Source organism: Zootermopsis nevadensis, unplaced genomic scaffold (genome assembly GCF_977971745.1).
Source record: "Zootermopsis nevadensis isolate Lab colony 2312 unplaced genomic scaffold, Znev_1.0 Znev_ptg000001l, whole genome shotgun sequence".
Classification (NCBI taxonomy): domain Eukaryota; kingdom Metazoa; phylum Arthropoda; class Insecta; order Blattodea; family Termopsidae; genus Zootermopsis; species Zootermopsis nevadensis.
Genome location: NW_028259133.1, coordinates 8,657,080 through 8,684,902, shown reverse-complemented (window position 1 = coordinate 8,684,902; position 27,823 = coordinate 8,657,080). Strand labels below are relative to the sequence as shown.

At 36.1% G+C, this 27,823-nt stretch overlaps 1 protein-coding gene across 1 annotated transcript in view; it reads right to left on the bottom strand.

Annotated features, from left to right (window-relative positions):
• The window catches only part of LOC110832120 (uncharacterized), a 271,825-nt gene that overhangs the window by 182,211 nt on the left and 61,791 nt on the right, over positions 1 to 27,823 (bottom strand). Inside the window, exon 3 of the mRNA XM_087342498.1 lies at positions 1,064 to 1,201. The gene's annotated coding sequence lies outside the window, so the exon portion shown is untranslated. The remainder of the gene's footprint in view (positions 1 to 1,063; positions 1,202 to 27,823) is intronic.

Here is a 27,823-nt window from a genome sequence, read left to right as displayed (position 1 = left end):
AACAAAGTTTCTCCCGCCGATCGGACCCAGCAAATCATATCTTCGTTGTATCTGCAGAGAAGTACAACTTCCCCCATTTATTTTATTTATAAACTCTTAAATAGTATGTATTTAACGATTTCAAATTTATGCTTTGTCGCAATTAAACATTCTGCTAACGTCATTAATTCTAGCTTTGTAGGTCCATGTTCGTTTCTTATTCCACCTAATCAGGTTTTATCACATTAACTTTTCGTACAGAAAGACTGTGAACTGTATGTAGAATAAATGGGAATTAGCTTTTTTGTCAATATACAGACGAATGCAGATCACGAAGTACTTCAGTCAGTGTAACCGAATACGAAGCCGATCTGATGGTCGGTTGATTCATACAACGTCAAATCACACGAAAGTTGAAACCATATTAGTAATAATCCATTATTATAAGAAAAGACAGGAGAAACTGAAACGTTTAAGACTAAAACGTACACTTATTAGGAAACAATTATGAGTGTCTCACAGAACTTATGAGAATAAGCTTTTTGCTGTGACACTCTAATGGAATAGTGTTCCACTAAGCCATATAAAGTATTAATAAACACAAATAAAGAATTTCATTGAAATAAATGTCATACTGAACATTAATGGGCTCTATTTTAATTCACATACTTTCTTTAAAAGCAATGACACATTCTCGAAGACTATTTATCCTCTGACCATTGTTCTCCTTGCTGAAACAATTTCATTTCCATTCATAGACATTTTTCCACATTACGAATATATTCAGCAAAACAGTGCCAAGTATCGGTACCCATATGCCCATATCTGGTACTCTGTATTATATTTAAAAGTTTGTTAACAAAACATTTTCAGATAAGAACCAATAAAATGTATTTGCGTGACGAAGGAGAACATTTAGTTTCCACTGATGTATTTCAGTCACGTTTCATAGTTCTAAAAGGGCAAAATTGAATTGTCTTAATATCAGAAGCGCCTTCGTACTCCATAATGGGAGCTATTGTAATAATTTTATGTTTTACGAATTGCCAATTTAACTCAAAAAAATTGTAGAGTAGGTACTCACTCCTTTTTTGTAGATAAAGGAAAGACACTGCTATCGCATCCCCCAAGAGCTGCTATTCTATCTGTTGGTTGCACTGGAAGATGCCCTCAGGGTCCTTATGGAAATTTCTTTAATTAAGAAAGTGTCTTTTAAATCCTTCTGAAAAGAAAATAATGGGACACATTATTAGGCAGTACAGTAGTAATAATTTACAAGTAATGGGAAGTTAGTGCCTTGTGGAGTTGGACTACACATTGCCATGATTATAGAGAATTTCATCAAAAAACAAATGAGGCCGCCCATTCCATTAGAGGCAGACAAGAGAAGGTGATTATAATGTAGCCTTCGTTTCTCAGAACGCGAAAACGAGACAGTGAATCAGACTGGTACCTTTGACTTTTGATTATGCCCACTTCCACTGCAAGAAACAATTCGGATTGATTAATATACGTATTTATTATTTTAGTGTTCTGTCTGACGACAGGTCCATATGAACAGGATCCTTCCATCCTTTTCTCGGACTGGGACCTGTTCATATACGTTCTTGGCAGATGCTCCAGAAGTGGTTTGCCATTGCCTTCTTCTGTGTGTGAATGGAGTAATTGTTGGGATGCCACGGAGAAACCGGAGAAGCCCCCGGAGGAAAACTCCGTGTTGCCTAGACCACGGCCTTGCCCAACACAAGTTATAAATTCGGGCACCGCCGGGAATCGAACCCGAGACCCCAGGATTACAAGGCCAGCGTTCTAACCGCTAGACCACCGTACATGAAACGTTAATTATTCCTTTTACAATAAACATATAGAAGTTATGTATTAATTAATGCATGTGTATATGATACATGTGAAAATGTTTTTATGCATATGCCAATCCATATGTGTTCGCATGCATGAAACAAAACAAAATAATCAGCGACCGAGAAATTAAACTATTAATCAAAACGGCTTATTTACCGTATCACTATACCACTTCTTTCCACGACAGTGAAATAGAGCCATTGGCCATGAGGATCACAGAATTTCTGGATGCGTGGTCATCATTAATAAATTTATTGCAAATTACTGTTACGACAGTCAGAAATTTGGAGAAATAACTCCCTGATTTGTAACCGTATATTCAACAAAGAAAGTCAAATATACATCATTCAACTTCTGAGAACAATGAAATTACAACTTCGATAAAACCAGGTACTTCATGAGATAAATTATTAAGTTGGACTGGAATAAAGACAAAGCTGGGAAACAATTAACATCTACGGAATTATTTCTGTGCAAATTACAATTAAAATTGCCAACTGAGGAGTACTAGCGTATTTAAATATTCCTTATAAAAATGACGCATTATTATTCTTACTATGTGTTTTTACATTCAGTGCAGCTAAGGGAGAAAAGCTGGTCTATAACATATACTTTTATTCTATAACAGTGTTAATGAAGAAATTAAACAGGAAGAAGGATATGCTTCAGTGTTGTACAAAAACGTGTAATGACGATGATCTCGCGTTCATATGTTTATTGTAGCTACTGGTGTAATAAAGCAAAGTCTCCATTTCTTTTGTATGTTTATTGCAGTACAGGTCCCCCTATTCTGTCACAGATATTTCCGCTTGATGTTAAAATACCTTCCTTGCACAATTAATTGAGGAGTAAACGGTAAATTAAGGGAGTAAATGGGTATGACAGGTATGAATGGGTTACACATATGTGCACATTTTTTGCTGGTTGTCTTTCGATTAAATTTTATAACAGGAACACATTTTCCTTATGGATGAGGTCTGTTTCAAATAACTGAATATCTCCATCTCCGACATACAAACACATCAATTTAGAAGGAATTTTGATGTACGCATGTATCATGTAGAATGTCAGCTACATCCTCTCAGCTCATTAAGGAGGCAAGTTTCGACCCTCCATGCAACATGTTTTCTTTAAATTTTTTCTTCCCCATTTAATTTTGTTTTCCAGTTCTGTCATCGGAATAATATCGCTTAGGGTTCTGGAAAGGAAAGTCTAAAAGAATCATGTTTCACGACGTAGTGAAATCCTAATCACAGACATCGTTTTGAGGGGATGTAATACAGCTTTCTGGGAGGGTGGATACATATGTAGTGAGAGGGGCTGGATTATAAAACGGGAAAAGAAAACATAGAAAACTGTAATTTCTTACACCCGCTGCCAGACATCTTGAGGAAAGATTATTGGGGTTAGACAATTTTAGAGGAAAGCCAGACGTGCAAGATGGTGGCTCAGCATACTTCGGTTTAGCTGAATAGTTTCATGTATGTCTTGAGGTTTTCACAGCCGTGAGTATGAAGATTTCTGTATTCTGGGTTGTTGCGCTGTGTAGTATGGTGGATTACCGTCATCAGGGCGATGAATCGCCCTCATGACGGAGGCAGTATGACCTCTGAAACGTTGGTAAACATTACCATACTACACAGCGCAACAACCTAGAAGACAGAAATCTTCATCTTGAATAGTTTCATTTCACGTAAATTGCAGAATAAATAAAATACATTAAATTATAAAGTTCTGATCGCTTAAAATATAATTAAGATTTTTTTTATAATTAACTAAAAATTTTTACATTTATTAAAACATTTGAAAATATGGCTTTTCAACTTTAAATAATCCTACTACATCGCGGTGGCCAGAAAGAACATGCATGGCATTTCCCGCCAAGTTTAATGAAAACCTATTAATAGTTTCATACGTTAAATGGAGTACAAATTTGTACATTTTAAGGCACTGACGTATAAAAACGCTTGATTTCTGAAGACAGCATGAAATTCGAAAATTTATGTACGATTACGTAATATAATATACGGTACATTCTTGTCAAGCATTTACTCAACTGCTATCGTCAAAGCAAATGGACTTCGGGGCCATAAACACGCAATCAAAGTCAATATTATTTTCATGTAAATTAACAGGCAGACGTTAAAGCTCGATATCTGTCACGAACATTCTAGAAAATGCTGTCAACAAATTTTTATTATGAAGAACTTAATTCCATTTTATAAACCGTTTTATGACAACTTGTTACGATTATTACTTCACTTTTATCAAGACTCTGCTTGGAGTTAGAGAAGGAAACGGAGATGCCTTATTAGAATAAAGAAACTCACCCAAACATGGCCACTACCTGCATCCACTGGACTAATACTATTAAAAGACTCAAACTACGAGGAAACCTGTTTCTTCTTTCTTCCTCTACAACAACGCATTAATTTGCACTTCAATGTTTCCGTTTGAAAATTTCGATAGAAAATAAAAAAGGTAAAATATGAGTGGAATTTATATTCAAATAAGCCAAATGTTATGATCCAGCCATTGCTTCAAGTTATATTTTAAAAGGGGGATAATAAATGTTCCTAAAACAATCATTATCAATATTAAGCTGTGTGTTATCCACGAGCTTGTAATCGGTCACAAACGAGTTACTTATCTGTCGGTCATTGACTTCTTTAAAGTCATACGGACATCCTTTTACAACATTCACTTAAAAATTACAAAGGTGGCCAAAAGATGTAAGGCACGCTTGGATGAGGTGAGGAAATTATACAAATGTTTAGCCGAAAAACTTAAATGGAGAAAGAACGTAGTCGTAGAAAAAATATAATATTAACCAGCAACTTAAGGAAATTTGGTTTCAGAGTGTGGACTGGTAGACAGTTGGTTGAAAACAGGGTCAAATGGAGGGCTATTTTAAATATGATACAAAGCTTTAGGGTTTCATACAAGTCACATAATTTATTCTTTTCCATGTTGTTACTTCACTAATTATTTCACTAAACTTATGACATCCTAGAGGTAAATAAAAACATTTAGTTCAATTATTTTCATGTGTTAACATTTCAAATAAAAATGAAATAATGCACGTCTTATTAATTTTCCATACGAGTCTCTTCATTAGATCTACAGGAATGCATTACATTCAATAAATTACCATTAACAGCAATAAAGAATTAAAGCAGCAAAACAAACACTAACTTGAAGAATATCTATACTCAACCGAAAATCGTCTTACGACTTATGCTCTATGCTGATGATAAGAATGAGCTTTAACGGATGTTGTGGAAAGTATTTAAAGCTAAGGACCAGAGGTAATAGGAAACTGGATAAAATTGCATAAGAAGGAGCATCATACATGTTAGCAATGACCGTAAGTAACATTACTTTGTATTATCATGCTCAGAATGAGTAGGGTGATGTGGGCGGGGAAGTTTAACCTATATTTGTCAATGTTATAAACAAAGACACCATTTAATTGTCAGGTAATTAAAGAACTCGTCAATTATGCTGGAAATGCCATATATCCAACTTATATTACGAAGAAATATATAGAAAAAGTTTTTTCTCATGCTGCATTGTGTGTATGAGGTTTCCGCTATAAAACGGATCCTAATTCCTCATAAAAATAGTAAGAAGTTCATAAGTACTAAATTTTGTTCTTGGAGTACCTGTAACAAGATAACTTACTTTACTGAACAAATCTGCTTCTGAGTTAGCACTGTTACTTTGATTTCCTTCTTGCCTATCTTTTCTCTGTCTCGCTTATTTTGTTTTTATACTTCATACTCCGAAAGGTCTTACACAACGACTGCATCTAATTTATGCTACATCAAGTTATGTGTACTCATACATAAACCTATGACTTGTTCTTAAAAGGAGTGATCGGGAAACTTTAATAATACTGAAACCCAAGCTGACGTGCATATGGTATTGTCAAATGGAAAGTATCTTCTACTATCATGACACTACAGACAAGACTATGGCCACGAGGACACATAAATTTAAATACTTCATATACGTAATTTAAATAAAGAAAAAAATATCAGATTTTGTTTTGAACTGTACATCACTAGTGCTGGAGTTATGTACATGACAATATTTTACCGGGCATTGTCTCTTAATGGTTAGTTTTCCTGCTTCATAAGTGGCAAATACCGGTTTTTTTAACAAGTTATCCAAAGATTTTCTTTCGTATTCGAAAGTTAAAATACCTTACACAAGACGCGATCACTTACTTCAACATCCTTTCAGTCGACAACACATAACCAAATAGTCGTTAAAGAATTTGTAATCAATCAACACCGTTTTGACACAGTGTCATGCTTCTTGGTTACAGGATCTGCATATTGCGAGCAAGATTATGATATCGTGTATCGTTTCAAAGTAGCTAAGAAACGCTTATAACAGTATTGCACTGTGATTAGTTGTTTATTTTATGTACTACAAGATAATTAATATCATATCATGTTGGTCTTCAGAGTATAACACCGTGTCGGATTCTTAAATGTTCGTATCAACTGAGAAGTTCATACGTCGTAAAAACCCTGAAGACAAACACCGAATTCTTCACCGCTGTGAAAACTTCAATCTCGATTTCTTAACATGCCTAACTGTGAACATTTAAGAAACTGACGTGACCCCAATAATTATACAGATTTTATAGGTAATTAATCAATTGAAAAACGCGAGGGCTTAACTCTGAAACAATAAGAACCGCTGATAAATTGTAAGTAATTTCATTTATTTTTAAAAAGAAACGCCTTATAAAGATAATTTATTAATTAACAACTTCCTTTGTCTTCTTTGAATTTTTGAAAAATTAACAAACATATTAATTTTAAGACAAAATAAGCAATCTGTAAGAAATACAAAACATATAAAGGAGCTGAGAGAATTTCAAACTCAAAACAAATAAAGTTTTTAACATCCTCTAGGCTTGTGCCAACCCTCAGACAGAGTAAATGGTGTTTATTTTTCGCTTTTCCTCCTACTGTACTGTCTGATCAACACAGAGCTGTAGATGCGGTTAATACTGAGGGAAGATATTACGCTTAAAATTTTGGTCTACCTTAAAAAAACACATCTTTACCATTTCGTGTTCATTCCATCCTTATTTCTGCTCTGAATTGTTTGTCAGCTTACAATAACTGTAGAAATAAACAGAGCTTGAGACGATAATGCCCGAGAATTGAATTTCTAAAGTGCGTCATGATATGTGTTTCGTTCCCTAAGATTCGGTTCTTTTGTTGACAAACATTGCTATTATGAACTTCTGTGCACGCTGGAATGCTGATGATGAAACCTACCACGTCCCACAAAGCTACACTTCCATGCAGTTGTAATGACACCCTTGATATATCAAATTTGATAGCTGCGACATTTCGTGACAATTATTTGATCTTATATTAGGTTGTATGTGCCTCACTTAAAAATATTTCAATCTTTTAATTAGAGGCATCCTGCTGTGTATTATAATGTAATAAAATTAATAATTAATATCGTCCACGTACACAGTTTATTTTATTCTTGTGTCTTATTTACCACGAACCACTACAAGTTCCGTTCTTCGTACACCATCGAAGGTGGTTTACCAAGGCTTTTAGTTAACTGCGTGACATCTATATGGTTAAAATGTAATATATAACATTATTTTATGGTTAAAAAGATAACATTTTAACTTCATATGTAGGATTTCAGGTTTTTACAGCGGTGAATCTGAAGATGGCTATCTTCTAGGTTGTTGCGCCGTGTGGTCTGGTAGAGTTTACCTACGTTTCAGAGGTCCACGCTGCCTCCATCATTAGGATAATAATGCAGGCAGCAAGGGTCTCTGAAACGTCGGTAAACCTCTACCAGACTATACGGCGAAACAATCCAGGCGACAGCAATCTTCATTTTGAACTTTAAATAACTCTCTTGTTCTAGAATAAACTACATTAAACTATGATCATTCTAAAACACACCTTATTCCCGCATGATGTGCCACGAGCTGGGGAATCCCCTGGCCATTCATGAAAGCAAAGATCAAGTTCTGCAGAATGCGTATACACTTCCTGACTTGTTACTTACGATTAAATGTTCATGTGGCAGTTACGTAATATGCAACGATTTGCCATGATTCAAAATTTCAAAATTTTGCCTTGAATAATGATGCATCAATCTGGTGCCAAAATTTACCAGGTCGACCTGTCTTAATTTCTGACAGTGCTCTTTCAGCATGTTTTTTTCCGTTTATTTCTAACAGTTTCTCCTTTACATGTGTTTATAATTCTTATAATTTAAAAGAACAATCCTGAAGTTTAAATACCAATATCTGAATTATATCAGGTGTTTATTCTATAGACGTGTTAAACTAAAATGTCTATTATGGTAGTCTAGGAACTTTCATGTTATTAAATAAAATTTAAAGGCATAGCAAACAGATTTTCACTTATTATTAATCAGGATTGGATTCTTGATTTAATTATAATATTCTTATTTCTTCCAGTACAATATAGTAACAGAAGTCATAGTATATTTTATACTAAAATCAAATATTATTCAATAAAGATTAATCGCTCCATTGACGTCATTGACCACAAAAGGAAAAAAATATTTCAGTCTTAAACTACAAAGAAAAGAGAACATACTTGACACTAACAAATGTTTGATTGAAGTAATTTTTTCTGGATATTATCCATCGTCCAAGATTAAATAAAATCAATTAAAACCACGACGTTTCGGAGGTGGGAGTCAATCTCTGGAGATACGGATTAGCTCTATCGATTGGGCCAAAATAGAGTATGTTTTACCTGAAGACGGAGATAGACTCCCATCTCCGAAACGTCGTGGTTTTCATTGATTTTATTTAGTCTTGGACGATGGATAATATCAAGAAAACAGTCTACTTCAACAGCGCACCAGCGTAACAAACTTTTAGAGCTGAATAAATGTTTGAATTTAATAGAAAGCAAACTTTATTTATTTGATCGGAACTTCAAAAACTTACGAAATCTATAACTGATACGTAATGTAAATACCATCCATTCCTTTTTTATAGCTTGTAAGACTTTATAAACATTTACAAATATTGCCATTCTTTTTTTTTATAGTCCAGTCTTACACTTGATTTATGTGTCTGTTCGTAACGAAATTCAATAGGAGGATTTGTTCTTCGGGTTGTGAAATAAAATATATGTTTTAATACCTAGTCTTTTCTGTTGAGTCTGTTTTTTATAAGAGAAATTTAAATGAGAATGCCAGTCCATAATCTCAAGTATTTTTACTGTTGGTTGGTGTTTGGCTTACCCCTATATCCCAACCAGTTTGTCTCAAACATGAGGAATGTGGTCACTATTTCGCATTTACTTGCAACATCAAATCTTATCTTTTTTTCATAGATTCTTCCTACATTTTATGAAGATATACTTTATACAAAAAGTTTCCTTAAATGACATGAGTGTTATTTTAATTTAATTTTTTCGTCTCATATACATTGGTTTCAAGGCTGTTACCTGACGCGAAGCAGTCTTGTCTGTGACATTACAGCTAGAAGTTACTGCCCGATTTCCTAATTAATATGGCATATTCGGCTTTTTTGTAGGATTCTGAAAGCATTTATTAACCTTGTGCATATAGGCTTATATTTTATTTTCCCGAGTATATAAAATGACCTTGTCATCAAGGCATAGAGCGTCCTGAGAATGCCGACTGAGCCCAAGGCCTCCAGGTATAATTGATAACTGCCGATATAATAAACAAACAGTTTCAGATGAGGAATTCCCCAAGCAGTAACTACGGAGCGCAGAAACGCATGAACTTCCCTATACTAAATGGTCGTTGAGGTTGTTTCATTTTCACTTAAAATTGAAATGTGTCTACAAATTTTACCGAAAACCTCATACGCGAAGGTGTCTGAAGTTACGTCCACGCAAATTACACCCAGGCTTAATCCTAGATATATAGTGTCATATGATGTTTTTATAAAAGTAACATGAGAACCTTTAAAGTCAGATGATTTCACAGAGTGTGCAGGTATAAAATTCGCTTTTAAACATTGTTCATTTAGGAACAAACATGAAGATCGTGAAACTCTTCAAAGACTACTTTGAATAAACCCAATAACAAAATAAAATCTGCGATTTAAACGTTCGGTTGAAATAATGTCAGTTTCAAATAGCTCTAGTTTATATTCAGAACAGTTCAACTAGATAAAAACAAATAGGTTTACTATGTTAAGTAATATTTGTTGACTAAAAATTTCCCAACTGGAAAATGTGACTATACAGAATACTACAATAATATATTATCATAAATAAAGATCACTTGTATGTTGTCTTGAAATATACTTCTTCGAAGTATCAATGTGCGTGTATGCTTTGAAGTTATCTGTGGCAAGTTTTTCAATTATGGACCAGTTCTGTCATCTTAAGATGGCGTATGTATTTTTGCCCCTTTCTTAATAAATGAATATAAATGAGTGTGGCAAGGCATAACTATTTGTAAAGTATGAAAAGGAAATCGATTTTTGGATACGCTGCTTTTGTGCCCGGAATCCATACACAAGTTTGGCAGACTTGGAGCACCAGAAAGAAAATGTTTTCAAAGTGCTTTGAATTCAAAGTGTGGGTACTAAATGTGACTTCTGAAATCTATCCATGGGCACTGAATATTTGGGAGGGGAATGTCTGAGAGACAACATTTCACGTGCTGAAGGAGAAAGTAAACAGTTCGTTCGCATACTCACGTATGATTTACCACCTTGTTTAATAAACCATGACGATAGGGAAAACAGCCGAAGAATAGAGTAAATGGAGTTGAAGAACGGGTAAACTAGAGAGAAACCGGAGCGAGAAATGGTAGATTGTGGGCTGGGTTGCTTGAAAATGGGAACTCCGGCAATGTTATGAGTGTAGAAAACGACCCTAGTAAAACATAATGGGTCATTTGATTCGGAAGCGATAGCTCGTTTATGTGATCGATACATCGCATATAGATATGTCTCGCAAATGATCACATGGGAGGTGTAATTTAGCGAGAATATGCGATAAGAGGAGACAGGAAGGGTTGGCCTGAAGGGTTGAATAGGGGTAGGATGTGGGGGTGGAGTACAGAAAGCAAACACAGTAACTTTGGGAAGAGAAACTAAGCAAAGGTAGATGTACGGAACAAGACAGCATTATTGTTGATACAGGCTACTCTGTGTTAGTAGGTGCAGCGTGAAGAAACGATACCGAATGAAATAAGAGCAAAACACTTATTTTGGGGGAAGGTGGAACAATATAAATTGGTTTTATTTCAATCATTAATCAATCATTAATTTTCACGCAATAAATTAGATTTGAGGCTTTCTCGACGTTAAAAATATGTGTGTTGAACTTCTGGGTTGTTATTTCATGTGAACTTATAAATAAATGTCACTGCTATCGAGGAGCATACTGCTTCCAACTTTAGGGCTGAAAACTTTGGTTATTCGGAAAGAGTCAATTTTAAATCAAGACATTCTACCCACAAGTAATTGGGACAAAATTAAAACCTGGCAATAACTGTAATTCTCTGTCTTTATTTTTGTTACTTGTTTTATTGCTACTTGGTAAGTTAATGGCAGATATTACAATCATGAATTTCATTTTAGAACAAAATTACAGTAGCCCACAGTCCAGAGTAGGCTGTACCCACAATATAGGCTACATAGCGTGCTGATGTTCTCAGCTACGTGCCCATTCATTCCTCACATCCAGCCCAGTGGTAGCAGAATACGAAGGTACAATATCGGAAACACCAAAACCCAAAGTCTGCCACGAAACATCAGTTCTTCTTCCATCCCTGGTAACTCCTAGATCCACTTCCTTCTTAATCATGCAAGTTGTCATATTTTAAGACTACAATGCTACCCCGTAGGTATTCATTGTCTTAACAGAGTCCTAGCTACATACTCGGCCCATCCCTTCCTCCCAGATGACACCCCATAACTCGTACGTTTCTGAATGCACCTCTCTACAATGGAAGCGTCCATATAAACGTCCCTAATTATAGCAAAACGCTACGTTGTTCTGTTATTTGCAGCAACGTTAAGCATGATTACAGTTGCCCTATCCTCTCATTCAACAGGATTAAAGTTTTATACTGAATGTGACCAATATATAAACAGGGGACTTTCGGCTTCACTCTAGTTGGAAGGGATTAAGACTCCACATTGAGGGCTGTGATGGTTGGGTTGGGGGAAGGGGGTGGCAGAACTGATAGTAGTGCAATGTTCATGTAGTAGTTTAATTCCAACACGGTTGGGGAAAAGTTATGTGGTGTTTATCACACGATATCAGCTTTCTGGCCCCAAGCTTGCACCGTACCGTGGCACAGTGGGCCCTCGTTACGGCTGTTAATGGCATCAAGCTGTCTCTGTCTTTCTAAACTAAAACCTTACCACACAAATACAATCTAGCTGGTGAAACTTCATAATTTTTTTTAAAATTACAAGAGGAACAAAAACAATTCTTTGTTTCGTTTGAAAATTACTTGAAAATAAATATGGTACTTTAATTATTTGTGTGAAATAAATGACAGATATATAAAGTTTGACTGATTGGGAAATGAGGTTTGTCCCCGGACGTCAGGTGACCGGAGCGTCAAACTGGACACTTACTTCCATCTATAGATGCACGTCGCTTTCATGACATGACCCTCTGGCTCAGTATAACTTGGACGTAAGTACATGAACAGAACTACGGTACACTGCACCGTAGTAGGCTGGCCTAAAAACGAATGTAGGCTTTAGTTTATTCAAAATAACGCTCACTATTGCAACCGACTGTGTTCAACAGAGCTTTTGTATTTATGACGTCCGTTAAAGGACTCTCCAAGACAATGGGAAATGTACCAAAATGCCGGTGCATAGTTAGGTTTTCCACATATAAATTTTGCCAAATTTCTGCACAACGTATAAATTAGGAGCCAAAATTATACAGCGACGTTAATGATGTTTAAATTAAAAACAGATAAAATAGTGTATTATTTCACATAAATTTTACGTGCATTTCAGTACTTCTAATGAGAGTTGCCTGAGATGTCTGCGAGTGGAAGCTTTTCAAATTTGTTTCTGTTTGAAAGTGTAACTGGGTAACTTATGAAGCTAAGATATACTAGATGTTTCTTTTCTGTAAAATGTAAATTTCTCCCTGAAATATAACTAAGCACCGTGACAGGTAAACGTAAGTGTAAGTGGAGGTATAGCTCCATGCATTCTTAATCTCGGCACTAAACGGAGGCGAGTCGTTAGTTTAACGTTTTGACAAATGCACACCCAAGGAAAGAATTCTGCTACATACTCACTAGATAGGAGATTGGGTGTGCCTCAGAAGCGGTCTGGACTTTATGTCAAAGAGACCTGCCCTGATGGGAATCGTGCAGTAAAGAGACAAATGTCGGAACTAAAAAACTTCGTAACGTGTCCAGGTAGCCCACTATTATCAGCGCAGTTGAACCTAAGAGACTGATGAGGTGAGCATGTAGCTGGAACTGGGAGAGTAATATTAAGATGGAACTTAGCTTTAAGGGAAACAGATTTTAAGGATAGCAGATGGTTAAAACTAGCTGAGGATTGTGTCCAATGTCATCAGTTAGTATTAGTGGTGTTGAACCTTGGAGATATGCAACTATAGTATTGGTTGGTTAGGTTCATAAACAAGGAAGGTAACGTAAATTGTTGAAGACAACTAAAACGGCTAGCGTTTTCCAAATAAGGTGCAGCTTAACATATGGTTAAGGTCGTATAAATGTCTATATAGTTATATTCCTTTGTCATCCTTTAACGAACTTCGGTGTACATTTCAAAAACGCTTTCAAATCCCGAAAGGTTCAGCTTCTGATTTAAAATATCGCATCTTTACGCATTTTTAAATATAATTACTCAGCACAGACACGAAGAATTAAATTTAATATTAAAATGCAAATAATTTATGGCACAATTTAAATGTTTGTGGGCTGAAGTTCCGATAACGAATATCCTAGTAATATTCGTAATTCGAGGACGTACTCATACACTACCTCATTATGAGAGAGAAGAAACACTTTAAATAATAATCTACACCCTTGACAAATGCCTCAGAGAAAAGAATAAGGAGAGTATCTGGGAAGACCATTTGGTACAGGGATAATGATCAGGATACACAGAACTTTTGCGTAACTCTTGCATGTTAAGTAGGATTCAGCATCTTTTAGAGGTATAAAGGGAATGAGAATCTTGATTAGTTGAAAAGATAACTGTTCTAAAGAATGCACGTAACAGAAATTGCAATGCGGCAGCCTCTTTAAACACAACCGTCTCCTATCCCATCCCGTGTGTCAAATCAACATCGTTTGTTCATATCCGTCGGGTTCTTCTTTTCATCTGAAATTTAAAAACATATATCTCTTCCAACAAACTACGTGCAGAATTTAAAACAATGTTCTTGTGTTCGTACAAAAGAACCCATTTTATTTCAAGCCACTTGAATGAAATGCAAGCCTGAAAACCTTTACATTCGTATTTACTTAATTAGAAACCACAATGTTTCAGACATGACAGAACGTACTGTCTGCAATAAAGCTTATTAGCTCAATATTTACGTTCTTCAGTTTATTTAGCTACAAAAATTCTCCGGTTTCTAAACAAGAAAACACAGCAAAAATATACGATAACGCAACTATTTGCAATAACTTTACAGTGACATAGCAGAATAACAAAAACTAGATTGTATAAGATAATGTATTATACAAATGTTATATTTCTCTCGGTATTCTTAATAATTTCAACGTATCACAATACTTCCTGTCTGAATAATATTTGATGAATACAACAGAGAATTGTAACTAGAGTTTAGGCTCCCTGTATTATGGATGTAGTAAAATGTCAGCCGTTAAAATTCTAGCAAACTAACAAACGACTTTATAAACGATAGCTGAACTTGAATCTTAGCACCGCTAAAACGAATTCCCGCCGTCTGACACGCTCAACCGAAGCTACTGGTCGTCTAGGCTTCATGTTGATTAAATCTTATTTTGCTTAACGATGCAATTTCTTACTTGCACATGGTACAGAATTATCTGTCCCATTTCTTCCTTTCCCTTGTCCCTTTTGTGCCATTATGTAATTTCATACTTTCTTTTGTGTTTATTTCATTTGTCCGTCCGTAATTCATTCCCCGTTTCTTCTTTTCGTTAAATTATTTCGTACGTTCATCTTCTTCACAAAATCGAATGTCATTACTCATTTGAACGATTTTAGCCACGAGTCCACCTAAGTAGTAGGTACAGCGCAAACATGAACGCATAAAAATATGTATTATATAACGCAGATATCAGTTCGGTGTAATCACATTTATAGTCTTTAAAATTTAGGCTACATTTTCTTAAAACTGAAAATTTTCTGACATTTCTGAGCCTTCAATGAGAACAATTTTAAACCTCCATATGGCCTTTACTAATTTAAGTCTTAAATAGCTGAAACATAATCAGACTAACAGCTATAATTGTTAGGCCTATCAATTCGTCAGCAGTAAGTACTGTGACAGTTAATAATTTAAGTTATAATCAGGTAATCAATGTATAAAATATTTATGAGTTGTTTATTACGTCACATAAGATCTCTATCAACAGTTACGACATATCTATAACCTACGCTTTTCGAATAAATTGGTTCTAAGATTTATAACGATGTGCTAGGGACAACTACTCCTTGCCCTTTTTGAAATGTTTCAAAAGGCTCGTTGTGCCCTCATCCAGTACTCTTTTGATGATAAATCTGATTGTGAACAAATTCTTCTGACGTAGATTATTGCATTACGCACCCTGGGTATGAAGTAATGTATGAGTTTATTTTATATATTTATCTGTTTATAAATATTAAAGTAAAACAATTATTCACTTCGCAATTAAAAATGATGTCAAAAATGTGTTATAAAATAATCTTGGTTCGTACACCACGCTCAGATATAAAATTATTATATCCAAAGGTCGTAAAATTGTAGAAATCACCACGAAGGCAAGTAAGGTTTAAGACACGACAAAAATATTCCTTAAAAAGTATGTAAAGCATTTTATAGTACGGCACTGAACTCCAAGTTTTAAGTGGCTCGCTGTAAGTCAAAGCCATCCAGCTTACAGCACACAAACAGAAGACGTTTTAATAGCTTTATGGTACACTAAACCCCACAACTGTTTGCCACTCCCACTTCGGTACACGCTACTGAATTTCGCAAGCCATTCGACGCACAATAATTTATCCGGCATGAAACAAGGCGGCGACATTCCAACAATAAGTACAGAATGAACGAATTTCAAACTGCCAGAAGGCAAACAATGGAAAACGTGAGTTTTGTTGAGAAAACAGTTAACAGTTTACATAAACGACTCTGCGTGTTTGTTTGTATGTATGCATGCATATACAATATATCCTCGATTTAACGGAATAATAAGGGGAGAAGGGGACCACAGATTGTCCGTTAAATTGCACAGTTGTTTTTAAGATGACAGTAATGCATCCGTAGACCACATTCTCCATTAAGAACTCCATCAAAGAGATTAGTAATATGAACGGGACACCTACAATGACACAAGGTTCATTAAAACACTACAGTGAAAAGATATCACTAAGCAAAAAATCGGTTAAAAAGAGAAAATCCGTCTAGAAATTTTTTTTAATAACAAGCTGTGTCCGTTAAATGCGAAATTCGTTAAATTGAGGTCCGTTAAATTGGAAGGTTTACTGTGTGTACATAGAGATATGTCCATACGTATGTACGGACCTGCTAAAGTGTGATTCACCCGGCTTAAGATAGAGACCAATGGAATGGTGATCTCATTTGCAGACAGTACTGAATTCTTATGATCTATAGAAGTGTGTCCCTCGACTAGTTAATGGCTTCAGGGCGGTATTATATGATGGGCCCAGGAAGCGCTGTGCCTAGGGCCTACGAAAACTGAAGGAGGCAGCACAACGCACATACAAGTGACCAAAATAGCATAACATAACATAACATATACCGTTTTCTTATCTGAAAAAATTTCAAGATGATTTTGATGACCAATCTACTCACAGAAATCGATACACCCATAAAAATTCATCCACCACAGGGCCTACGAAATAGAAGTGCCTATAGCCCACGAGGACCTTAACACAGCCCTGAACAATCCCACTATAAATATAAACCATTTTAATATGATCTTCCATTTACGCCTAGCTCTTCAAAGTAATATCTTCCCGTCAATTCAGGAGAGAATTAAGTAATATACAAAAAGAACACAATTATCATACTTGGAATAAATTTCAATTTTCTACGGAAGTAACTCAAATGATGCCACACGATAACACATATTAATATACATCACCATTTCTGCATAACTATGGCAATTCCTAAATTTAAAACAACCTATTGAAATTTTTAAGTAAATTAGTTCGTACGCGATATCCGTTTACCAAGACCCGTTTAAAATATGTACTTCTCATATTTCTTTACAAGAAATAACTGTCTCCTGTTTCCTGAACAACCGGCAATACTCACACTCGTTCCGTCTGACAAGCATTTTTATTTACATACTTTATAGTTAAGGGACAGGAACATCGACAAGAAATATTCATTGTTCGATGTTACACGCTTAGATCTACTGAGAAATAAGAAATTTATGTATTCCAATACAGAAAAATGCTGCTATATTTTAACGACAGAGAATTAAGGAAATAAAGCATGTTCCCATGACAATATAACTGCCAGACAATTATTTTAAGTGAATAGTACAATACTTTAATGGACAGAAAGGAATGTTCTTGTGCTTTCTAGATACAAGCGCTACTTTGTTCAAAAAATTATTTACACTAATACTACTTAGCAATTAATATGGTATGTAATAATTCTACAGCAGGAAAAATGGAAATGAGGGGAAAATAATGAGCCGTATTCCGATAATTAGTTCTTCCCCCCTTCCCAAACAGAAATATATATTTTTTAAATTCCCTTTTGAAATACAATATTATAAAATGTGTAAAAGAACAGTAATTACATGACCGTTGAGAAGTCATTCTGTTCATAATTTAATTTAAAATAAATCGAAATTAGGCTTACATAAGTTTCAGGACAATAAACTGCATACATAAAAGTAAACCGCAGTAACCAGCAAATCTCTATAACGTCTATAAAGTACAACTGAAATTAATACCCTTTAAGCACTATTTCATTTCACGAGCTTCTAGAAACAAGCTAAGTCAATTCTGTCACGTTTGATACATAAAGTATGACAATGTCCCGTCACTTCGTCATCATTTTCCGTTCAGAGACGTTCTGCAATACACACACCTTCTTTCGTGTTACCTCTGATATTTCATAGGTCCATGTGACAAAATTCCAGAGATAATTTTTTGCATGGCATCATCTGGCTTAGGACAGGTTTCGGTGACAAAATGTGATTTCATAAAGGAGAAGGAATGTCTTCACCTGCTGAGAAACTGTCAGCTTCTCATGAAGGACTCAACTCGATAGAGTTAGTTTCTATTGAAGTTCAAAAGCCCTTCCGATACAATTTGTCATTAGGCTGAATTACGTAACTCGAAATGGACTGCCCGTGATAAATAATGATTCAACAATTTTAAATATTTAAGAAAATGCGATCACATTCATTGTTTAAAATGTATTATTACCAGTAGAAAAAGGTCAGATTACTTATTAGGTCAGGGCAGTTGTGAGAGAATAAACGCTAATATTACTCACAAGAAAATAATGTTCTAAATGAGGCTGAGCTTACAGAAATTAATTTGAAAATAAAAATCACAATTAGGCTGTATACATGGTTTTAGAATGTAAACGCAAACAAAGGACTGGGTGTTTCATTGGGCGACTCAAACCAGCCACAGCGTTCTCTCGTGTTTTGTTTGAGATTCTGTACGCAATTACATGAAAAAATAAGTTTATTTCCTTAACTATCACCACGGGAAATACAACTGCCTCGCAGTTTTCCCTCAGGCCAGACAAAAGAGAAAAGGACCATGAAAGTACTCCACCAGTTTCTCCCATTATGATGATGTGAAAGATACAGAAAAATACAATCGTCAGTTACATCTCGTCACCTTCCTTTTCCATCTTCCTAAACGTATCTAAAAAACATAAAGATGCTATCAAAGGACTTAAAATGAGCTCATAGAACTCTACTACAGCGTTTTGCATAGCTACCCCCATCCTCCAGGGTGCCTCTGGGTGATCTATTCAACTTCCTTTCCTCTTCAAATTCGACTTCGGCCTATATCATGTGGATAAAATTCAGAATTGCAGCCATTACCAAGAGAAAAATGCACAACATATGCTATATAAGAACATATTTAGTAATAAAACTAGACTCTGTTGCCATTTGCTATAGAGGCATAGTTTCGGTTCCAGACCACCGCAATAAAGCGAGTCACACGAATTTTTTCCCCAATGCATATAAAAGTTATGTTTACACTATACTGTAGTCTATTAAGCGTGCAATAGCATTATGTCTAAGAAAAACAATGCGAGAATTACCAAAATGTGACACAGAGACACGAAGTGAGCACATGCTGTTGGAAAAATGGCGCCGATAGACTTGCTCGACGCAGGGTTGCCACAAACCTTCAATTTGTAAAAAAATGCAATATCTGCGAAGCGCAATAAAACTAGGTATGCCTATATATTAGTATCGTACACTTTTCTTCCGACATCAACAAGATCAACAAACACGTTCAAAGACTTACTGCTAAAATTATTGGAATCTCAATTATCGCTGCAATTCTTACAGCGTCTTTAAATAAACTACGATCCATGTTGTGTAATTCGATGCGGTGTTTAAAAGTGACACACTACACATCAAATACAGAATCATAACATCAGCCTGGGTAACGGGCTGAATGCGTGAAATCCTACTAAATCTGCCCTGGGTGTAACAGACGCCAGACGTCCAGTCTGAAAATTTCTGTCTGAAGAGATCATTGTGATGCTAATGACTATGATGACGTTATCGGTTATAAACCTTGGCTGAAGACGACATTGCTAAAGATAAAAACAGAAAACAAACATGTCCGTACTTTCCTCTGAATCTTACCATTCCACCCTTTAAAATGTGATCATCTTCATAAACGTTCTTGCGGTGGTGTAAAGGAATGGAAAAAGACTGCTTGTTTCCTGCAGGTTATGTGAGTAGGGCGAGTGTAGAGGTCCCGAGGTGCCGATAGCATAAAGGACCTCAGAGCACTTGACAGTACGACTACAGCACGGGATACATCTTACTGCAACTTTGCCACACCGTAATAAAAGCAAACACATCTGATGATCGACGATTTGTTGATGATCGTTGCCGACAAATAGATGATGTTTACTTTTGTGATTTGCGAGATGCGAAGCGCGGTGTGCAGAGACGTTTAACCCTGGCACATCTCTGTTTCTCTCTTATATAGTAAAACATGCACTCAAAACTCATACAACCGCATTTAATACTTCCTCTGCATATTTCTTCGAAAGGCTTAAATTTTTTTATTATCGTTTCTTCATTTCCAAGGCGAGGATTATCTCTGTTGAAATTTGTTTATTTACTTTTAATGTTCCTCGTTTCGGCTGGACGTTCAAGCAGTTGTCATCAGATAGGTGACGAATTTAGAAACGAAACAGGGAAGGTCGTCCCCAACAGTAAACGACCGAGCGTAGGAGTGATAAATGTAGTATGTCATTCGTATAATTTAAGAACTATTGTTTGACTATAGAAATTAAGTGTGGAATAATTGTGAGTACTGAGGATGAAGGAAGTAATGCACAAGAGTAGATGGCTTCACGTTCTTAAGTAAATTGACTAAAGGCATACGCGTTAGGATTTCTAAGATGTTACACAGACAAGACAGTTAATAATTTTTTTTGAGGAAGACATTTATTATTGTAGGATGCTGACACTAAATAAACTTCAGAGCATCAAGAAACAAAGCCTAAGAATTTGGCGTTTATGGAGCTTTGAATAATATTTGAGAAGTACCCGATCTGAACGTCAAACAGGAGACCGGACAACATGACTGATTCTGGGGCCTGTAATCGCGTTCTTTTCGGCTACGCTGTTTTATAAAAAGAAAAATCAGACGGGCTCTACACAAATGTTAGTTTATATTTTTATCAATGCTAATTCCTACAAATTTCGAACTCAAATTAACATGTTAAAAATATACGGGCTACCTCCCAGTCTGTCGAGAAATAGCGTCATGGTAATTGAGACTTCAGACATGACGAAACAGAGCTAAATATACTGATTTACCGGATAATTTACACGATTCTTTAAGCATTATAAACATATTTTCATAAGTTTTATTATAAAAAAATAATAAATAAATACCAAAATGGTTCTTAACATTCAGCATGTACGGGTATGATTTGGTGATTCCATGCGTTTCTAGGAGCGGGATTTTATGAAGGCGGTAATAAATCTTTGGATTATATAATTGAGAGAAAATTTCTCGGCTAACTGAGCGACTCTCAGTTTTGCAGGAAAGATTTCTCTGCATGCACTTACTATAAATAAACAGTTGCAAGTATTTATTTTGTAGGTTAGCGAATTTAATAAATGATGTTTTATACAAAACGGCGTCAAACGCCACACTGAAGCCGACGGTAGTCGCACTGAATTTCAAGAGTAAAAGTGGTACTAAGTGAGCAGAACACATGAAGGGGGAACTTTGTAACACTGGACTACACTCTAACGCTATCTCAGGTTCCAGAATGCTACTTCAGAAAGCCCTCCCTCTTCATCCAATCCTCCAACGTAACCACACAATCCTTAACTGCCTGAAGCTTTAAGTCCTCTATATGAACGTTATATGCAAATGTAACTCGGGAAAACAAGTCTCTTACTTCTGTCTCGCTTGCTACAATTTTACGCTCCACCCTTTCCTCTTTCCCCCAAATTTCCGTCCCTCCTCCTCTCTCCTGCTCTCTGTCTATACTCGTATATGTGTCTTTCTCTTAAATTACGTTAAGCCTAAAATTCTGCGCTGAAAAGCTTATACAAAGCTTGAAATATATTAGACTATGCAGCATGATAATCCCTCTTTATGTATACCTACTTAAGTAGGATTAGCACCTTTCCATCTATGGAACTCTAAAAGGCGCTGAACTCGTTTTATATTGTGCTAAATTTTCCTTGTTCGTTTTACACTATTTAAAAGTGATACTAGAATTCAGATGTCCAAAAATTAACTACAGGAGAAAAAATGAAACATTAAATATTATTTATACCAAGTATAATATTTTTATAATAGTGTGTCCTACTGTTAATACTGCACCAGATAAAGAAAATAAGTAGGAGAACACACAGACAGAGAGAAGTTATAATTTAATATTTAAATTATTTAATGCCCTCTTTATACGTCTAATGTTAATAACAACTAATTTTAGGCACGAGAAAATTTGTATACATAACCTCAAAATATTATTCCATTCCCAAGCTTGTAGGTTTATTATACGCACACGTACTTTAAAAACAACATGTGTGTTCGTTTATGACATAGATCCGCAAAGAATTTCACTTTCATAGCTGAAAGTGGTCGTTACTATCACAAAACGAAAAAATATATATAAGACATTTTGCGCAGGCAACATTATTTTACGCGGTGATTTAATCACTTTAATTTCTGGATTTACATTAAGTACATGGCGCTAATGTTCAGAAGCCTGAAATCCATACGGAAGCCAAGTTTAAAAATTATAGAGGATTAAAATTGCAATGGTAGGAAAATCTCCAATAGTAATATATAAATACAAAGTTTCAAGATAATCCTTAAATAATTTAATAATTACTACTAATAAAAGACAGGCTGACACGCATTATTCTGTTTTCTTATAAAGGTACGCACAAATCTATTTTATTAACCGAAGGACATGGGTTCTTATCTGAGGCTCTATTTCACTTTAAACCTGGTTAGTGCGCATTACGATCAAAGTCACAATAAAAAAAGTTGTGTTCTAAGTACAACAGGTTATTGAGAATCAAATTATGAACTCGATATCGGTGAATAACAGTAGGTCTATGCCAAACTACACTGAGCAATACAGAATTATTTTCTTCATTTTATTTAGTAACTGTGAGCTACGACTGTAAGATGTTTTTAAATGACATCATTCTGACGAAACGATAGAATGATACGTAATTAGCAGAATAAAAATCCGTGAGTGAGACACAAAGGCGTATATTACAACAGTAACAATACTGGGTCGGGAACCAATCCCGTGAAGATATGTGATTAATCAAGCCACAGGAATGTCATTAACCTTTGTTGAATAAAACGAAAAGTAAAGAAAGAAAATTATACAATTTCCATAAATTTAGAATTCAAGTAGCATTTCTGCTGAGATAACACTACGTACTAGTGCTCAGTTAATCGATTTTAAGAACTAGGAACGTCCGGGTCTTTGTTAGGGGGCAGGGGGCGAGAAGAAGATTGCTTTTCTAGCAAGAAAAGACGACGTGGTAGGGTGGCGCAGTTTTGTGGAGGTTGGGCGGGGGTGGCAGAAACGAAACAGCTCAGGAAACTTGGATAGAAAGAGATGGGCTAAACCTGAAGGAAAATGGAAAAGATAGGAAAAGGCCAGGAAGAAAAACGAAGAAGAACTACTTGCCGCTCGTGGGTTGGGATAAAAGGAGATGGGGTTGTGCAATAACTGTGCATCGTCCAGGAAGACGAAAACTCCGCGTTGGGAAGTCTAGCGCAAACCACCCTTTCAGAAGAGATATGAGAAGGCGCACAGCAGGGCCTGGTAGAGGGACGAAGGGTGTGTGCTCACGCAGTTCAGTTCTCTGCAGGAGGATGGGTAATGGGAACACGGAATTGCGTATCAATCTTTTTATCCACCTTCTCTTTCACTCACTCACCCCCCCCCCCCCCCCCCCACCAAACCGACCGTGTCCTCTTAGATTCTGCCTTTTCTTTAAAAAGAAACTTGCGTGCTCTTTCTTTCACAATCTGCATTATTTCCCTGTTTTCGACGTTTCCAATCTCTGTTTTTAACTTCGACCCCTACCACCACCCTCAACTGTTTCGCTACATGAGAAAGGCAATTTCCTACCCATGAAACTTATTTCTAACTTCTAAATTTAAAACGACTTCAATGAGTATGGATTGTCTCGCAACTGATCGGTTTTTTGTGTGGATGTAAAATGTCCATTATGTCGGATCCTTAAAAAATAGAAGCCAACGTCTCGAAAATTACTTTAAATTACTTTTCGATGTACGAACTCAGATACAACTTAATATTTAGTCTGTAATTCTGATGATAAATTCATGTTATCACCTTGCAAAAAATCTTTCTGTTTACATGTTAGTGATTTTTATATCGTTAATGGCATAAAGTGTGGCTTATAAACATGACATAAAGAGCAGGACGACATTTTTATGCACAGTGTTTTGTGGCAACACATTTTTGTTTGAACTATATGGATTTTATGGACTGATTTATTACGCCCCGCCACTGATGATGACCTCATGATGTTGAAACGCTTCTGGCACAATGTGTTTTAAGGTGTGAACACTTGGTGTGTGTGTGTGTTTGTATATATATATATATATATATATATATATATATATATATATATAAATTCAATACTACGCGATATGAAAGGTTTTAAAATTTGAAGATTTCTGTCTTCTGGGTTATTGCGCTGTGTAGTCTGGTCGATGTTAACCAACGTTTCAGAGGTCATACTGCCTCCGTGGTTAACATCGACCAGACTACACAGCGCAATAACCCAGAAGACAGAAATCTTCATATTCACCGCTGTGAGAACCTCAAGTCTTACGTTTTAAAATTTCATAATACCATGTGTAAGAAGTTGACTTTCCCCTGGGTTGTAAAGCCGTGTAGTCTCATAGATGTACACCAACGTTGCAAAGATACATGCCGCTCCCGTCATCGCCCTGATGGTGGAGGCAGCAAGTACTTTAAACAGTTGGTAAATTTCTGCCAGACTACACAGCGTTACAACTCAGAAGACAGCCATCTTCAGCTAACTTATTCTCGCAACCGCGAGAACCTCAATTTTAAAGTTTTCTATCCCAAACTGTCTTCCTTGAAAAGTCATCTCCATCATTCTGACCCGTGTTTCTTCAATTACAACCTTCACTTCGCTTGAAATATTGAAAACTAGTTTTAAAAACTTCAACAGTCGATAAGTCTAGGTATTAAAATTCAATATCGAAAAATCTCTAAAGCCAGGCTGAGGATGGAGAAGAACGTAATTTTTATAAATTTTAATACGTTTCTTTAATTTTTAAAAATTCTGCTTTCAAATATTGATTTACATAATTTCTTTTGCGTTCGGTAAAAAGCTAAATGTAATTTACACTGACTTAAACTAGACGTTCTCAACCCACCACCCGTTGATTTATTTTGAGCGCTCCGTGCATAATTGTTGTAATATCAAGACACACTGCGTGTCTGAAAATAGTTAAACCGCCGGAAGTCACGAAACAGGCTTTGTTAATGTAACAGTCGGTATTTGACAGCAACTGTCGCTGGGAGCAAGTTTTTAGCTCAAGAAGAAGCAGAACATTTCTTACTGATGAAAACGTGGAGATATGCATATGAATATGAAGATTATTTAAACAGCAATAATGTTGAGTATCTTTGTTAAAGTAAAATATTTAACAGTATGTGAATCTGTTTGCTAAGTCCAGGATATTACTATATTACTATTAATAAATTACCACGAACTTTCATTACGATCGATAAGAAGTGGAGAATGTTTCCCGATGCATAAAAAGTTTGATAACCCATAATTCAAACCATTCCTGGCTGGAACCAAAGACATATTAGTGTACACAAAATCTACGTCATTTTATGCACTGCCGAATAACAATATTTTCGCTGAGGTGTAAATTGACAGATCTTTAATGGAATAGTTTTACCGATTCAAAAGTTATTATTAATTACGGACAGTTGTGTGTTATCTACAAAATAGCCGACAGCAAATGCTTTTCCCTCATTACATTATTATTATTCAAATAAAAAGTACAGGTGTTACATGTACGAAGCGATATTGCTTTCACACGAATGACGTAATAAGCCTTACACAAAATCAAGGACAGTTCAGTGCAAGTCACTGGACACGCATCTTCGGACAACATTTTCGTTAATATGGCACAGTCACTTACTGTCATCGATTCTCTCAGTCGATTCTTCTTATCAGCAAATTATGTCCAACAATGGAGAAAGACCCATTTTCCATCTATGTGGTGTTATGTGAGGACATCCATGCGGGTTGATTCGAAAGTTCGCGAACTGATCCTCTATCAATTTGAATCACTCTCTCTCAAACGATGATCAGGTAAGGATTCGATTAGAAGCGCTTTAACGTTATTGCGAGAGAGAAGTGTGGAATTTCGCCTAGCTAAATAAACAGTCTTTAATTAAAATGTTCCTCGTAATAAGTATGATATAGCTATCGAGTCAAATATGTCAATGACAATGAGTTACCTTCCACCGTGAAGTTATGACGTGTAAATATGAATACGTAGTCCAGATTCGTATGAAATGGCTGGCTTTCGTACTGGTGATGTTGCACCTTCGAGTTCTGTTAACTGAGAGTTTTAATAAATTGGTGAAATTTCGACATCCGCATGGCCAATTAAAACAGGATTATTCACATGTAACTGTCATTTCAATACGTCATGACTGCAGTGTAGAAGTGGCTGTACAAACAAGCCTTCCAGCTAAATTGTGATTTGTAAGAACGCTGGTAATACCCTCCCTGTCAATGTACCTAACGCAAATAAAACAATAAATTTCAAAATGGAAGGCGCCTGGAATGTAAGTTAAGGACCAGCAATTTATCCAAGGTGTCTTTGTGACAGGAATAATGAAACAGATTACCTCAAAAAGGCACAATAAAATTAAAGAAAACGAATGGTGTCAGTGTCAGAAGATAAGGGAAGGGTTGATGAACAGTACAGGAGCAGGGAGAGATAAAGGTAAGAGAGGCCTAAGAAGAAGAATAGGAAATAGGCGGATATCACACCCCATTGCCCCAAAGGGTCACCAGAAGCAGGAAGAGAGGGGTAATGCCCCAAAAGGTTACCGAATCGTTTCAGTCTATTGTAATAACAAAGAAAGGTCGTTCGATTCTAGTGGTACGTATACGCAGAGACAGAGGCCTTCAGCTTCGCGTCCTGGGTCATTCTGTGCACGGAAAAGGGAAAGATTTTTTCGTTCTATAGCTCCCACACCCCTCAGCCGTTTCCTTCGATCTTCCGGAAGAAGTTTGCTTTCTTTTCGGTCCGTTTGTTCTTGCTACTGGTTACTGCACTTGGAAAGCTTTCAAATGCGAGGAGCATCCCCTGCTCCTTAACATCACTGAGGGTGAAGAGAAGACGAAGGTGAGGTTGTGGGGGGGGGGGGGGGGGGGCGGTCAGAAGCGAAGAGGAATGTGTGACGCGTGCATTTAAAAGCAGTTGTTTCAGGCCAGCAAACAGAAGTAACATCAGATATAAGAAGAAACGTTCGCGTTAAGGATTTTACCATCAGCTATGCTCATGACATGAACACGTCCGCCTTGGGGAAGGTTTCATATCTGTCCTCTAAAATAACTTACGATTTCAGAAAGAGATTGTCCTGTTTCATCCCCATACGATTTTTTTGGGGGGGTAACCTAAAGTAAGAATTTTCGATTATGCACATTATTATATTACCGTTCTGACCATGAAGATGTAATTATACTAGTCCAGATCCTAACACTTATTCACTGATTTATTCTTAATACATTTCGGCTCTACTGACGCCTTCAGATCTTCCTATCTTTTCTCCAATGAATTTATGTTAAAAAGTTTAACGCCCAGTTAATAATCAGTACCTCTATATCTTGTCCGAAAATTGAATGATTCTCACTACAATCACAAATTGTATCCTTATTAAGCCGCGTTAACCAACTGATCTTTTTAATCGACACTTTGTATTTTCCAAGCGGTACGGAATAAATGTTTATATTTTACTAAGACGATCTCTGG